The 16,950-nt window shown below is 46.1% G+C and overlaps 1 protein-coding gene across 1 annotated transcript in view; it reads left to right on the top strand.

Moving 5' to 3' along the window:
* The window catches only part of VPS37A (VPS37A subunit of ESCRT-I), an 86,916-nt gene extending 74,880 nt beyond the window's left edge, over positions 1-12,036 (top strand). The window contains exon 12 of the mRNA XM_063920845.1: positions 11,529-12,036. The gene's annotated coding sequence lies outside the window, so the exon portion shown is untranslated. The remainder of the gene's footprint in view (positions 1-11,528) is intronic.
* The last annotated feature ends 4,914 nt before the right edge of the window (positions 12,037-16,950 follow it).

The following is a 16,950-nucleotide window of genomic DNA, read 5'->3' as shown; positions in this document are numbered from 1 at the left end:
GTCCCCATATATCCTCCTCATCAGGCGTTCCTGAGATTTGCTGTACAGGATTGTCATTACCAATTCCAGACGTTGCCGTTTGGACTTTCCACGGCCCCGAGGATTTTCACCAAGGTAATGGCGGAAATGATGGTGCTCTTGCGCAAGCAGGGAGTCACAATTATCCCGTACTTGGACGATATCCTGATAAAAGCGAGATCGAGAGAACAGTTGCTGAACAACGTGTCATTCTCCCTGAGGGTGTTTCAGCAGCACGGCTGGATTCTCAATCTACCAAAATCACAGTTGGTTCCAACGACCCGATTGCCTTTCTTAGGCATGATTCTGGACACGGAACAAAAAAGGGTTTCTCTAACGTCCTAGTGGATGCTGGGAACTCCGAAAGGACCATGGGGAATAGCGGCTCCGCAGGAGTCTGGGCACAACTAAAAGAAAGCTTTTAGACTACCTGGTGTGCACTGGCTCCTCCCACTATGACCCTCCTCCAAGCCCCAGTTAGATTTTTGTGCCCGGCCGAGCTGGATGCACACTAGGGGCTCTCCTGAGCTCTTAGAAAGAAAGTATATTTTAGGTTTTTTATTTTACAGTGAGACCTGCTGGCAACAGGCTCACTGCAACGAGGGACTAAGGGGAGAAGAAGCGAACCTACCTGCTTGCAGCTAGCTTGGGCTTCTTAGGCTACTGGACACCATTAGCTCCAGAGGGATCGACCGCATGGAACTGGCCTTAGTGTTCGGTCCCGGAGCCGCGCCGCCGTCCCCCTTACAGAGCCAGAAGCAAGAAGAAGTCCGGAAAATCGGCGGCATGAAGACTTCTGTCTTCACCAAGGTAGCGCACAGCACTGCAGCTGTGCGCCATTGCTTCTCATACACACTTCACACTCCGGTCACTGAGGGTGCAGGGCGCTGGGGGGGGGGGGCGCCCTGAGCAGCAATAAAAAACACCTTGGCTGGCAAAACAATCACAATATATAGCCCCAGAGGCTATATATGTGATAATTACCCCTGCCAGAATCCTTAAAAAAGCGGGAGAATAGTCCGCGAAAAAGGGGCGGAGCTATCTCTCTCAGTACACTGGCGCCATTTTTCCCTCACAGTTCCGCTGGAAGGAAGCTCCCTGGCTCTCCCCTGCAGTCTACACTACAGAAAAGGGTAAAAAAGAGAGGGGGGGCACTAAATTTAGGCGCAGTAAATATTATAGCAGCTATAGGGGACATAATTCAGTTAGTCCCTGCATTATATAGCGCTCTGGTGTGTGCTGGCATACTCTCTCTCTGTCTCCCCAAAGGGCTTCTGTGGGGTCCTGTCCTCTGTTAGAGCATTCCCGGTGTGTGTGCGGTGTGTCGGTACGGCTGTGACATGTTTGAAGAGGAAAATTATGTGGAGGCGGAGCAGATGCCTATAGAAGTGATGTCACCCCCTGCAGGGCAGACACCTGAGTGGATGGTTTTATGGAAGGAATTACGTGCAAGTGTCGACTCCTTACACAAAAAATTTGACGACATGCCAAATGCGGGACAGCCGGCTTCTCAGCTCGTGCCTGCCCAGGTGTCTCAAAGGCCATCAGGGGCTCTAAAACGCCCGCTACCTCAGATGGCAGACGCAGATGTCGACACAGATACTGATACCAGTGTCGACGACGATGAGTAATCTAATGTCCACTAAGGCCATTCGTTGCATGATTGAGGCAATGAAAGAGGTGTTGCACATTTCAGATATAAACCCAGGTACCACTAAAAAGGGTATTATGTTTGGGGAGAAAAAACTACCCGTAGTTTTTCCCTCATCTGAAGAATTAAATGACGTGTGTGAAGAAGCGTGGGCTTTCCCTGATAAAAGATTGATAATCTCAAAAAAATTACTAATGGCGTTCCCTTTCCCGCCAGAGGATAGGGCACGTTGGGAAGCACCTCCTAGGGTGGATAAAGCGCTCACACGTTTGTCTAAAAAGGTGGCACTTCCGTCTCCGGATACGGCCGCCCTGAAGGAGCCTGCGGATAGAAAGCAGGAGGTGATCCTGAAGTCTATATATACACACACAGGCATTATACTTAGACCAGCTATTGCGTCAGCATGGATGTGCAGTGCTGCCGCTGCATGGTCAGATTCCCTGTCAGAAAATATTGACACCCTAGACAGGGACACTATTCTCCTAACCATAGAGCATATAAAAGACTCAGTCTTATACATGAGAGATGCACAGAGGGAGATCTGCCGGCTGGCATCTAAAATAAGTGCATTGTCCATTTCTGCGAGGAGAGGCTTATGGACTCGGCAGTGGACAGGGGATGCAGATTCCAAAAGGCACATGGAAGGTTTGCCTTATAAGGGGGAGGAGTTATTCGGGGATGGTCTCTCGGACCTCGTTTCCACAGCAACAGCTGGGAAGTCAGCATTTTTACCCCATGTTCCCTCACAGCCTAAAAAAGCGCCGTTTTATCAGGTACAGTCCTTTCGGACCCAGAAAAACAGGCGAGGAAATGGCGGGTCTTTTCTGTCCAGAGGCAGAGGTAGGGGAAAAAGGCTGCAACAAACAGCTGGTTCCCAGGAGCAAAAGTCCTCCCCCCGCTTCTTCCAAGTCCGCCGCATGACGGTGGGGCTCCACAGGCGGAGCCAGGTACGGTGGGGGGCCGCCTCAAAAATTTCAGCGATCAGTGGGCTCGCTCACAGGTGGATCCCTGGATCTTTCAAGTAGTATCTCAGGGGTACAAGCTGGAATTCGAGGCGTCTCCCCCCCGCCGTTTCCTCAAATCTGCCTTGCCAACAACTCCCTCGGACAGGGAGGCTGTACTAGAGGCAATTCACAAGCTTTATTCCCAGCAGGTGATAGTCAAGGTGCCCCTACTTCAACAAGGACGGGGTTACTATTCCACACTGTTTGTGGTACCGAAACCGGACGGTTCGGTGAGACCCATTTTAAATTTGAAATCCTTGAACACATACATAAAAAAATTCAAGTTCAAGATGGAATCGCTCAGGGCGGTTATTGCAAGTCTAGACGAGGGAGATTACATGGTATCCCTGGACATCAAGGATGCTTACCTGCATGTCCCCATTTATCATCCTCACCAGGAGTACCTCAGATTTGCGGTACAGAATTGCCATTACCAATTCCAGACGCTGCCGTTTGGTCTGTCCACGGCACCGAGGGTGTTTACCAAGGTAATGGCGGAAATGATGATACTCCTTCGAAAAAAGGGAGTTTTAATTATCCCATACTTGGGACGATCTCCTAATAAAGGCGAGATCCAGGGAGCAGTTGTTGGTAGGAGTAGCACTATCTCAGGAGGTGCTACAACAGCACGGTTGGATTCTGAATATTCCAAAGTCACAGCTGGTTCTGACGACACGTCTACTGTTCCTGGGAATGATTCTGGACACAGTCCAGAAAAAAGTGTTTCTCCCAGAGGAAAAAGCCAAGGAGCTGTCATCTCTAGTCAGAAACCTCCTGAAACCAAAACAGGTGTCGGTGCATCACTGCACGCGAGTCCTGGGAAAGATGGTGGCTTCTTACGAAGCAATTCCTTTCGGCAGGTTCCATGCCAGAATCTTTCAGTGGGACCTGTTGGACCAATGGTCCGGATCGCATCTTCAGATGCATCGGCTAATAACCCTGTCTCCAAGAACCAGGGTGTCTCTGCTGTGGTGGCTGCAGAGTGCTCATCTTCTAGAGGGCCGCAGATTCGGCATACAGGACTGGGTCCTGGTGACCACGGATGCTAGCCTTCGGGGCTGGGGGGCAGTCACACAGGGAAGAAACTTCCAAGGACTTTGGTCGAGTCAGGAGACTTCCCTACACATAAATATTCTAGAACTAAGGGCCATTTACACTGCCCTAAGTCAGGCCAAACCCCTGCTTCTACACCAGCCGGTACTGATCCAGTCAGACAACATCACGGCGGTCGCCCATGTAAACCGACAGGGCGGCACAAGAAGCAGGACGGCAATGGCAGAAGCCACAAGGATTCTTCGATGGGCGGAAAATCACACGCTAGCACTGTCAGCAGTGTTCATTCCGGGAGTGGACAACTGGGAAGCAGACTTCCTCAGCAGGCACGACCTCCACCCGGGAGAGTGGGCACTTCATCCAGAAGTCTTCACACTGATTGTAAATCGTTGGGAACGGCCACAGGTGGACATGATGGCGTCCCGCCTAAACAAAAAACTAGAGAGATATTGCGCCAGGTCAAGGGACCCTCAGGCGATAGCGGTGGACGCTCTAGTGACACCGTGGGTGTACCAGTCGGTTTATGTGTTCCCTCCTCTGCCTCTCATACCAAAGGTACTGAGAATAATAAGAAAACGAGGAGTAAGGACAATACTCGTGGTTCCGGATTGGCCAAGAAGAGCGTGGTACCCGGAACTTCAAGAGATGATCTCAGAGGACCCATGGCCTCTGCCGCTCAGACAGGACCTGCTGCAGCAGGGGCCCTGTCTGTTCCAAGACTTCCCGCGGCTGCGTTTGACGGCATGGCGGTTGAACACCGGATCCTAAAGGAAAAGGGCATTCCGGAGGATGTCATTCCTATGCTGATTAAAGCCAGGAAAGATGTAACTGTAAAACATTATCACCGCATATGGCGGAAATATGTTGCTTGGTGTGAGGCCAATAAGGCCCCAACAGAGGAATTTCAGCTGGGTCGATTTCTGCACTTCCTACAGGCAGGAGTGTCTATGGGCCTAAAATTAGGCTCCATTAAGGTGCAGATATCGGCTCTGTCGATTTTCTTCCAAAAAGAACTAGCTTCACTACCTGAAGTTCAGACTTTTGTAAAAGGAGTGCTGCATATTCAGCCCCCTTTTGTGCCTCCAGTGGCACCCTGGGATCTCAATGTGGTGTTGAATTTCCTAAAATCACATTGGTTTGAGCCACTAAAGACCGTGGATCTAAAATATCTCACGTGGAAAGTGGTCATGTTATTGGCCTTGGCTTCGGCCAGGCGTGTATCAGAATTGGCGGCTTTGTCATTTAAAAGCCCTTATCTGATTTTCCATATGGATAGGGCAGAATTGAGGACTCGTCCCCAGTTTCTCCCTAAGGTGGTATCAGCTTTTCACTTGAACCAACCTATTGTAGTGCCTGCGGCTACTAGCGACTTGGAGGATTCCAAGTTGCTGGACGTAGTCAGGGCCTTGAAAATTTATGTTTCCAGGACGGCTGGAGTCAGGAAAACTGACTCGCTATTTATCCTGTATGCACCCAACAAACTGGGTGCTCCTGCTTCTAAGCAGACTATTGCTCGCTGGATTTGTAGCACAATTCAGCTGGCGCATTCTGCGGTTGGACTGCCGCATCCTAAATCAGTTAAAGCCCATTCTACAAGGAAGGTGGGCTCATCTTGGGCGGCTGCCCGAGGGGTCTCGGCTTTACAACTTTGCCGAGCTGCTACTTGGTCAGGGGCAAACACGTTTGCAAAATTCTACAAATTTGATACCGTGGCTGAGGAGGACCTTGAGTTCTCTCATTCTGTGCTGCAGAGTCATCCGCACTCTCCCGCCCGTTTGGGAGCTTTGGTATAATCCCCATGGTCCTTTCGGAGTTCCCAGCATCCACTAGGACGTTAGAGAAAATAAGATTTTACTCACCGGTAAATCTATTTCTCGTAGTCCGTAGTGGATGCTGGGCGCCCGTCCCAAGTGCGGATTGTCTGCAATAATTGTACATAGTTATTGTTCACTAACGGGTTATTGTTATGAGCCATCTGTTGAGAGGCTCAGTTATATTTCATACTGTTAACTGGATATGGTATCACGTGTTTTACGGTGTGATTGGTGTGGCTGGTATGAGTCTTACCCGGGATTCAAAATCCTTCCTTATTGTGTCAGCTCTTCCGGGCACAGTATCCTAACTGAGGCTTGGAGGAGGGTCATAGTGGGAGGAGCCAGTGCACACCAGGTAGTCTAAAAGCTTTCTTTTAGTTGTGCCCAGACTCCTGCGGAGCCGCTATTCCCCATGGTCCTTTCGGAGTTCCCAGCATTCACTACGGACTACGAGAAATAGATTTACCCGTGAGTAAAATCTTATTTTTTTTCCCAATGGATTCGGCAGGTTCCATGCGAGGACTTTTCAGTGGGACCTTCTGGACAAGTGGTCCGGGTCCCATCTACATATTCATCAGAAGATCAGCCTGTCCCCCAGGGCCAGGGTATCTCTCTTGTAGTGGCTGCAGAGTGCTCACCTTCTAGAGCAGGCTTTTTCAACCAGTGTGCCGTGGCACACTAGTGTGCCGCGACCAGTTGCAAGGTGTGCCGCGGAGCCAGAGCAGCTCCGGCCGTGACCTATGCCTTGAAGACGCGCCGATGTGATATCATAGGTCACGGCCGCCGCATCTCACCACCCAGCCAGCCCACCTGCTTGCATACACATCTTCCAGTTCCCGCCTGCATACACAGCTTTCCTTGCCCACCCACATCCACACCTGCCTGACCGCCCGCTGCTCAGTATTCGCAGCAATCCACTATGAACAAGCCCCGCCACTGAGGGACAGGGAGAAGGACAGCTGACCGGTAGGGGCTAATATTTGTTATTTTATTTCTCCTGTGGGGAACAATAGGATTTCAATAGTATTTATGTGGAGAGAATAAGGATTTATATGTATTTATGGTGGGAACAATGTGAATAAATAATGTGGGGAGCAATAGGATTTATGTGGGGAGTAATGTGAAAAATTTATGTAGGGAGCAACATGATTTATGTGGGGAGCAATGTGATTGTTTTTTCTGTGTAGGCCAATGTATGTGTGGATTTTTTTTACTGTGAGAGCCAATGTGTGCTTTTAGTTTTTTTCTGTGGGGAACGGATGGTGTGCCTTGGGAATTGTAAAATATTTTTCGGTGTGCCGCGAGTAAAAAAAGGTTGAAAATCACTGTTCTAGAGGGTCGCAGGTTCGGCATTCAAGACTGGGTTCTGGTGACCACGGACGCGAGCCTCCGAGGATGGGGAGCAGTCACACTGGGAAGAAACTTCCAGGGACTGTGGTCAAGCCAGGAGGCTTGTCTAAACATCAATGTACTGTAATTGAGGGCCATATAAAACGGCCTCCGTCAAGCGGAGAATCTTCTTCGCGACCTACCGGTTCTGATTCAATCAGACAACGTCACAGCCGTGGCTCATGTAAACCGCCAAGGCGGGACAAGGAGCAGAGTGGCAATGGCGGAAGCCACCAGGATTCTGCGCTGGGCGGAAAATCACGTAAGCGCTGTCAGCGGTATTCATTCCGGGAGTGGACTACTGGGAAGCAGACTTCCTCAGCAGACACGATCTCCATCCAGGAGAGTGGGGTCTTCATCAAGAAGTCTTTGCAGAAATAGCAAGTCTTTGGGGACTTCCTCAAATAGACATGATGGCGTCACGCCTCACCAAAAAGCTTCCGAGGTATTGTGCCAGGTCAAGGGACCCTCAGGCAGTAGCAGTGGACGCCCTGGTGACACCGTGGGTGTTTCAGTCGGTCTATGTGTTCCCTCCTCTTCCTCTCATCTCAAAGGTATTGAGAATCATAAGACGAAAGGAGTACAGACAATTCTCATTGTTCCAGATTGGCCTCGAAGGGCCTGGTATCCGGATCTGCAGGAAATGCTCACAGAAGATCCGTGGCCGCTTCCTCTCAGAGAGGACCTGTTGCAACAGGGGCCCTGTCGCTTCCAAGACTTACCACGGCTGCGTTTGACGGCATGGCGGTTGAACGCCAGATCCTAGCAGGGAAGGGCATTCCGGACGAGGTCATCCCTACTCTGATAAAGACTAGGAAGGAGGTGACAGCAAAACATTATCACCGTATCTGAAGGAAGTATGTCTCTTGGTGTGAAACCAAAAATGCTCCTACGGAAGATTTCCATCTGGGCCGTTTTCTCCACTTCCTACAGACTGGGGTGAATATGGGCCTAAAATTAGGCTCCATTAAGGTTCAGATTTCGACCCTATCCATTTTCTTTCAGAAGGAATTGGCTTCTCTCCCAGAAGTCCAGACTTTTGTGAAGGGAGTGCTGCATATCCAGTCTCCTTTTTTGCCTCCAGTGGCACCATGGGACCTTAACGTGGTGTTACGATTCCTTAAGTCTACCTGGTTTGAGCCTCTTCAATCCGTGGAATTAAAGTATCTCACTTGGAAGGTGGTCATGTTGTTGGCCTTGGCATCGGCAAGGCGAGTGTCTGAGTTGGCGGCTTTGTCTCATAATAGCCCCTATCTGATTTTCCATGTGGATAGAGCTGAGTTGCGGACTCGTCCTCAATTTTTGCTTAAGGTGGTTTCCTCTTTTCATATGAACCAACCTATTGTGGTGCCTGTGGCTACGCAGGTCTCGGAGGATTCCGAGTCCCTTGATGTGGTCAGGGCGTTAAAAATTTATGTAGCCAGAACGGCTCCGGTTAGGAAAACGGAGGCATTGTTTGTCCTGTATGCAGCCAACAAGGTTGGCGCTCCTGCTTCTAAGCAGACTATTGCTCGCTGGATATGGAACACGATTCAGCAGGCTCATTCTACGGCTGGATTGCCGTTACCGAATTCGGTAAAGGCCCGTTCCACTAGGAAGGTGGGCTCTTCTTGGGCGGCTGCCTGAGGGGTCTCAGCTTTGCCGAGCGGCAACTTGGTCAGGTTCAAACACCTTTGCAAAATTCTACAAGTTTGATACCCTGGCTGATGAGGACCTCATGTTTGCTCAATCGGTGCTGCAAAGTCATCCGCACTCTCCCGCCCGTTTTGGAGCTTTGGTATAATCCCCGTGGTCCTTACGAAGTCCCCAGCATCCTCTAGGACGTAAGAGAAAATAAGATTTTAAACCTACCGGTAAATCTTTTTCTCCTAGTCCGTAGAGGATGCTGGGCGCCCGTCCCAGTGTGGACAAATTCTGCAAGGCTTGTATATAGTTGTTTCTTACATAAGGGTTATGTTACAGTTGAGATCAGTCTTTAGCTGATACTGTTTTGTTCATGCTGTTAACTGGTTGTGTATATTCCAGGTTATACGGTGTGGATGGTGTGGGCTGGTATGAATCTTGCCGTTAGATTAACAAAATCCTTTCCTCGTATTGTCCATCTCCTCTGGGCACAGTTTCTCTAACTGAGGTCTGGAGTAGGGGCATAGAGGGAGGAGCCAGTGCACACCCATTCTAAAGTTCTTTATAGTGCCTATGTATCCTGCGGAGCCCGTCTATACCCCATGGTCCTTACGGAGTCCCCAGCATCCTCTACGGACTAGGAGAAAAGATTTACCGGTAGGTTTAAAATCTTATTTTTACTTTTTGTGTTCAGTAGAAGGCTTCTCAGAGACTGCTCTGTGTATGACTTGGAGACACTGTGTCATCTAAAAAGTTTATTTTTTATTATTATAACTACTACGCCTGATTAGGACCTGTTCTGACTGCTTTTTGCTGCCTCGCAGAATGAAACATCAGTGTAATGTCATCTGCATCATTTTCCCTTATCCTCTGCAAGAACACAGACTCTTACATGAGAACATGGAGAAATGGAGGGCGCAACCGATCTAAATACTTATTTCAACAACCAGATATTGTAGTCATTTGTACAACATGTAAACAACTCATTTGTTCATTATAGAGTCACTTTTAAACTTTGCATACACAGCAATTTCTGTGTGGGAAACATAACTTACAGTATTTGACCGCTCTGCGGATATACCAGTGCACGCCTCCATAGAAGTGCCCCCACACCTTATGTGAGCATTTACAGGCTTGCAGGATTCCGTTTTCCCCTAAAATATTGGGTATTGGTGCCGCAGATATGGCTTCAGTTATTTCTAAAGAGTTAGAGATAACCAGGCCTGTTGTTATTTCATGAACTGTACATGTGCGTTTTAATATTTTCATGACACTTATTTGCACACACATAAAAGCACTTTTCCATAAAAGTGATGCAACTGGCACCATTGCGGGCTTGTAACAATAATGGTGGCTTAGAGGAGGTAAGTGGCTAGACTAGAATTGGGGGGGGTGTAAAAGTTGTTGTTTTTTTATTTTCAAAAGAAACGTTTTTGGTTTAAACCTGGTTTGTTTGTTTTTTACATTAATGTTTTCATGGAAAAAAATTATCATGTTTTAGAAACCTTGATCAACCATGTTTTAATGCTTTCTAACATTAAGAATGTTATTAGTCTTTGATTTGATTTATATTACATATTTCAATAAAAACTGTTTTTTAAAGCTTATTATCTCTATTACATCTGAATATATGTAGATAGACTAAACATATTAATACATACAAAGTACACTGAGAGATAGATGAAATTAAAAATAAGAACCAAAAGTTAATGTTAAGCATTAGTCCTACTTATTACTTACTATAATTAAATAAATACTCATACTCAATAATAGTAAGTACTTCTTACGACACCTTAGGAAGTTCAAACTGCCGCAGGAACTTCTGATCCTCTTTTACTCTGCAATTATTCAATCTGTTCTCTGCACCTCGATAATAGTGTGGTTTAGCTCGACCCCAACCCATGACAGGAACAGACTACAGCGAATCGTAAAGGTAGCGGAAAAAGTCATAGGGACAAACCTCCCAGCAATTGAGGATATCTATCGGGCAAGGGTCACGAAGCGGGCGGGAAGGATCATTGACGACCACTCCCACCCCGCTCACGTCCTGGTCCGTTGGCTGCCATCTAGCAGACGGTACAGCTTGAGGCTGGCGAGAACTGCTAGACACAGGAACAGTTTCTTCCCCCAAGCAACTCTCGTGGTTAACTCGACAATTGCCTAGCCCATTTCATGTCATACACGTAACATGTTCTCAAGTATCTGTCATGCTTCTCTTCCCTATGTTATGTCATGTGTTGTATCTTGTCTGAGAGCTGTGGTCATCAGAAACAAATTCCTTTTGTATTATGTACTGATATACTTGGCAATAAACTGATGCTATATCTGAATAGTAATAGAAAATGCAAAAGCACTTTTCAGAAAAACAAACACACACACACACACACACACACAAGAGTTAAGCATATGCACTGGACATGCCACTGACATTAATAATTTTTAATAAAAACAATTTTTTTGTATAATAGGCTTTTTTTTTTTTTTTTTAAGAAGTCACGGTTTTGTGCCTGTAGTCCTAGCATAATAAAAACAAGAGTGGTTTTTATTAAAAAAAAAAAAAAAAAAAAAAACCCGTTTGGTTTAAACCATGGTTTAATTCAGCCAACCCTAGGCTATACCCAAAAATATAATTTTAATTTGCAGTTTCCAAGCCTTGAAGCGCTGTATATCTTTCTGTAAATGATGTATCCTTTTTTGTTTTTTTTTGCATGTGGGTGCAGTAGAAGAGAAACGTGCTCTCCCACCAGACAGCTTTAAGCACTAGTCTATGACTTGGCCAGTGTTAATGGCAGAGCTGTGAGAATATATCCACATGACATTCTCTGATGCATCCTTGACTTTTTCCCCAGGTGTAAATAATATTTCCCTTAGTGCCATAAATCATATATTAAACCTGTCTCCTCAGTGGAGAGAGAAACTGTCATTGTCAGTCAGTGCCTACCTGTTACTCATGGATTGTTCCTTTCTCCCCTGTAGGTAATTTGGAAAGGATGAACGTAAGAAAGCATCGGTGACTGATCTCCAGAAAGCACATTTTTGTATTTATGATTGGAAAATGGAGATGAACATTTCTTGATTGTATTATGTTCTATTGATAGACTGTCGCTAGTCTGATTTTGTACAGTTTAATTATCATTTAGTTACTACATGTTCATTTCACATCGACCGGAGGAACATTATCTGCTGTAATTATACTTCTAATCTATATTTTTTACTTTCTGTTACCCATATTGGAATGATTTCTATTAAATACGTATTTACTGTGACATAAGCCTTTTGTTTTATAACGTTGCAGCAACCTTAACGGACACTAAAAATGGATTGCTGTCATTTCACCATTCTTTGTCCAAGCTGAAAACGTGCAGTGCCTTTGAGAAATGGCATTTGCGCAATGCAATGGAAGCATGCTTTTATATCCAGCTGTACATGCACCATACGCGAGTAATAAACATTTTTTAACACTAATTGTCTAGTGAAATTAGAACTGTCTTTGTCTTCAATTTATATGGCATATCTGCTCTGATCTGCTTTGATAAGGAAGTAAAAATGACATATTAAGCAGTAATTTACAAAGAATATTTAATCATATACTGTACATCAGTCCCTGCTACAGTGGAGTATCTGCAATCTGGGCACCCTACCACAAGACACACATACCTTCCCTAAACATTTTCAGTTTTTGATCATTGTTTTGTTTTAGGTTTATCCTTGTTAGGATTGTTATTCTCGCCTCTCCTTTATCTTTACTCCTGGGTCTGTCCTTTTGTGGCATGCTAGTAAAATATGCAGTTACCAGACAGTGAATGGGAGTATAGAGGGGGAAGAATTTGAGCTTTGGTATGTATATTTAAATTGTCCCGTCGCTGCATTCCCCACCGGAGTCAGAAAAAAGTAATTAACATTCCCAGTGATTTCTGCATTGTTGACAGAGAGAGGTAAGTATAAGTTCTGGGTGGCGGTATGGGGGGGCCTGGACACAGGGGATGGGGGCATTGTACACCCTGCACCCCTTTTTTCTCCATAGAGCTCAGAGAAAAGGGTTAAATATGGGCACAAACATCTCCTTTTCCTTACCCTCCATAATGGAGGCCACATTTCACTCTTTCATGTGACTTTTATTTTTTAATATTATTGTCCTTTGTCTCAGAGTCAGGCTAGGTAGTTTTTCTTGCGTGTAAGTAGCAGGGGCTTGCACAAGATTGTGAGGGTAACGCAGTGCTCCATTCCTGAATTCCCCAGTGAATGCAATAGGAGCCAGGGATCCCAAGTGGATGGTATTACCCTGCTGCCAATACAGTATAGCGCTCCATACATTTCTGGGGGCAGTTACCCCAGCGCTGATCATGTGTGGAATGTTGCCACATGCAGAATTTTTAGCAGCAATGCCACATTAAGCCCCAAGGAAATATTCAGAATGTGCTGACATTATGCTTTTGTGACAGCATACTATCTATGGAAGACTTATGACCTGTAAATCAAGTTTTGCATCTAAGTGTTAATGATGGTTATTACTAAATGAAAAAAGGCCACAGAGAAGCCGCTTCAAGTCTGGATGATATTCTTATAGCCACAAGTTCCATAGCAACTTCTGTTCAATTACAGCTTCAGTTCTGCACATGTTATACAGCATGAATACATTATTCTTCTCCCCCCCCCCCATACCCACAGTTGCACTGGGCCTAGATAGTAAAAAGGTACAAGGCAGGTTTGATAACAGTCCTGTCCCATGCATTCAATATGTGATTTACTTAAGTTCATGGTAACTGCCCCCTCCCCCCAAATAAGCTCAGACCTTCTTTCTACGTTAAGGTCAAATAAGGGAAACAAGTGCTTTAAGATTGAGCAATTAATCTTTAGTTGACATACAGTATAATGTACTAAGCAGTGATAAGAGCAGAGAAGTGAGCCACTGGAGAAATTGCCCATGGCAACCAATCCGCATTGAAGTAACATTTATCATTTGCATACCTTAAAATTATACAGAGCAGCTGATTGGCTGTCATGGGCAACTTTTCCACTGGCTCATTTCTGCACGCTTATCACTGCTTAGTACATGTTCCCTAAAATGGGATATAACTGCTTTGGTATCTCTATTGGCATATGCTGCAATGGAGGAAGAAGAAGAAACAATTATGTACACGATATAAACGTTATGGTAAGAACTTACCGTTGATAACGTGATTTCTCTTATGTCCACAGGTATCCACAGGATAACATTGGGATATTGTCGAGCGACAGCGAAAAGGGCACCAACACGGTCACGAGCTTTCTGGCCTCCCAGGATGCATTGGGGCCTCCACTATATAGTCCCGCCCACTGACTCAGTCAGATCAGTTCTTTCCACAGCGATTTTAGGCAGGAACATTAGGTAGAGACCTGTACAGGCGATAAGAACACACATGCACACCCTTCCATACAAGAAGGAAGAGGTTTTTAGTGTTTGTCTAGATCCTCAAATCAGATGCGTCAGGGTGGGATCCCTGTGGATACCTGTGGACATAAGAGAAATCACGTTATCAACGGTAAGTTCTTACCATAACGTTTATTTCTCTGGCTGGATCCACAGGATAACATTGGGATTCCCAAAGCCATTTTAGTGGTGGGGACGCTCCTGATTGCACAGGAGGACCTTTCGCCCGAAGTCTGCATCATGAGAGGCAAAAGTATCCAAGGCATAATGTCTGATGAATGTGTTTATGGAAGACCATGTGGCTGCCCTACATATCTGTTCTGCTGATGCACCCTGTTGTGCTGCCCAAGAAAGACCTACCTTACGTGTAGAGTGTGCAGAGACATTAGCCGGAATAGGGAGATCTACATGAGAATAAGCTTCTGATATTACCATTCGGAGCCATCTCGCCAGCGTCTGTTTACTAGCAGGCCAACCTCTCCTATGGAATCCGTAGAGGATGAAGAGGGAATCTGTTTTCCTGATGGCACTAGTACGATCTATGTAGATTTTTAAAGCCCGGACCACGTCCAGTGACGCTTCTCCCGCAGATAGTCCCGATACCTGAAAAGCTGGGACTACAATCTCTTCATTCAGGTGAAACTTTGACACCACCTTTAGAAGATAACTAGATCTCGTTCTGAGAAGAACTGCTCTGTCTGGAAAAAAACTTAGGAAAGGAGACTTACATGATAATGCTCCTAAATCTGACACTCTTCTGGCTGACGCCATTGCCAGTAAAAAAAGAACTTTAACCGTTAACCACTTAAGATCCGCTCTCTCAAGTGGTTCAAACAAAGGACCCTGGAGAAATTTAAGAACTAAATTCAAATCCCAGGGATCTGCAGGAGGAACAAATGGAGGTTGAATATGTACTACTCCTTGGAAAAATGTACGTACATCCTGTAGGTCAGCAATCTTCTGCTGAAACCATACAGTCAACGCTGAGACTCGCACCCTCAAGGAAGCAACCTTCAACCCTTTATCCAATCCTGCCTGCAGGAAATCCAAAATTCTAGCTACTTTAAAAGATCTTGGATTGTAATTTTTTCCAGAACACCAATGAATATAGGCTTGCCATATTCTATGATATACACGGGCCGAAGAAGGCTTTCTTGCTCTAAGCATGGTTTGGATTACCTGCTTTGAAAATCCTTTAGCCTCTAAGATAGAGGTTTCAACAGCCACGCCGTCAAGACAGACGATCCAGATGACTGTGACAACAAGGACCCTGCATTAACAGATCTGGACGTTGAGGGAGCAGTATCGGTGCTTCCACGGACATTCTCAACAGATTTGTGTACCAATGCCTTCTTGGCCAAGCTGGAGCTATTATAATGATTGCTCCTTTTGCATGTTTTATCTTTCTCACTACTCTGGGTAACAGAGATATTGGAGGGAACAGATATGCCAGCCGAAACCTCCATTCTACTGACAGTGCGTCTACCAGGATCGCTCCTGGGTCCCTTGTTCTTGATCCGTACCTCGGAACTTTGTTGTTTAGACGAGACGCCATAAGGTCTATCTCCGGTAGACCCCATCTGTTCACCAGTGTCTGAAACACTTCTGGGTGTAGTGCCCATTCGGTTTCCTGAATGGTGTGCCGACTGAGAAAATCTGCTTCCCAATTTAGTACACCCGGGACAAATACTGCTGACAATGCTGGGAGATGGAGTTCCGCCCATTTTAGAATGGGAGTTACTTCCTCCATCAGACTCTTGCTGTGAGTTCCTCCTTGATGATTGAGGTATGCTACCGCCGTCGCATTGTCTGAGCGGATCTGGACTGGTCTTCCTTGTAGATTGTCCTTTGCCTGAACTAGGGCCAAGTAAATGGCTCTTATTTCTAACAGATTTATCGGCAGGCGACTTTCCCTTGCGGTCCATTTTCCCTGGAACCATAGGCTTCAGAGTACCACCCCCCAGCCTTGTAGGCTGGCATCTGTCGTCAGGACTTGCCACTCTTTTATCCAAAAGGGTCTCCCCTTGTTTAAATGGTCTGTCTGTAGCCACCATGCTAGAGACCTTTTTACATTTACTGGAATCTTTATCATCTGCTTCTTAATTGTTTGATGATTTCCGTTCCATTTGGTCAAAATGAGATGCTGCAACGGTCTGGAGTGGAATTGCGCATATTCCACCATGTCGAACGTTGATACCATCAGACCCAACAGTCGCATTGCTGCATGGACTGACATTGTCTGGGCTTGCAACGCTTCCTGAGCCATGACCTGCACCTTGACTATTTTCTTCTCTGGTAAGAGAACTCCTCTGTAGGTCTGAATCCAATATGGCTCCCAAATGAACCATCCGCTGTGACGGATTCAGGGACGACTTCTCCCAATTTATGAGCCACCCGTGTCTCTGTAAACAAACTATCGTCTGTTGGAGATGGCTCAACAGTAAATCTTGCGACTGTGCTAAGATTAATAGGTCGTCTAGGTATGGGAATATTCTTATCCCTTGTTTGCGCAGACAAGCTGCCATAACCACCATGATCTTGGTAAACACCCTGGGTGCTGTAGCTAGCCCGAAGGGCAGAGCTTGGAACTGGAAGTGTTCCTTGAGGATGGCAAACCTGAGGTAACACTGATGTGATAGTGCTATAGGCACATGTAGGTAAGCATCCCGTACATCCAGAGATACCATATAGTCTCCCGGTTCCATAGCCAACATTATGGAGCGTAACGTATCCATGTGGAACTTCGGGATCCATATGTAATTGTTCAACATCTTCAGATTTAGAATTGGTCGATATGACCCATTTGGTTTCTGGATTAGAAACAGATTGGAGTAATACCCCTGTCCCTTTTGTGATGGAGGTACTGGGACAATCACACCCGACTGCAGTCATTTTTGGACTGCTTCTTGCAGGGCATTGGCCTTCGACTCTATACGAGACGGGCTGGTGCAAAAAAATCTTTGAGGAGGCTGCCTCCTGAATGGGAAC

This window comes from Pseudophryne corroboree, chromosome 1, assembly GCF_028390025.1.
Source record: "Pseudophryne corroboree isolate aPseCor3 chromosome 1, aPseCor3.hap2, whole genome shotgun sequence".
NCBI lineage: Eukaryota > Metazoa > Chordata > Amphibia > Anura > Myobatrachidae > Pseudophryne > Pseudophryne corroboree.
The sequence above is the reverse complement of the archived record's forward strand: the minus strand, read 5'-3'. Positions and strand labels throughout refer to the sequence as shown.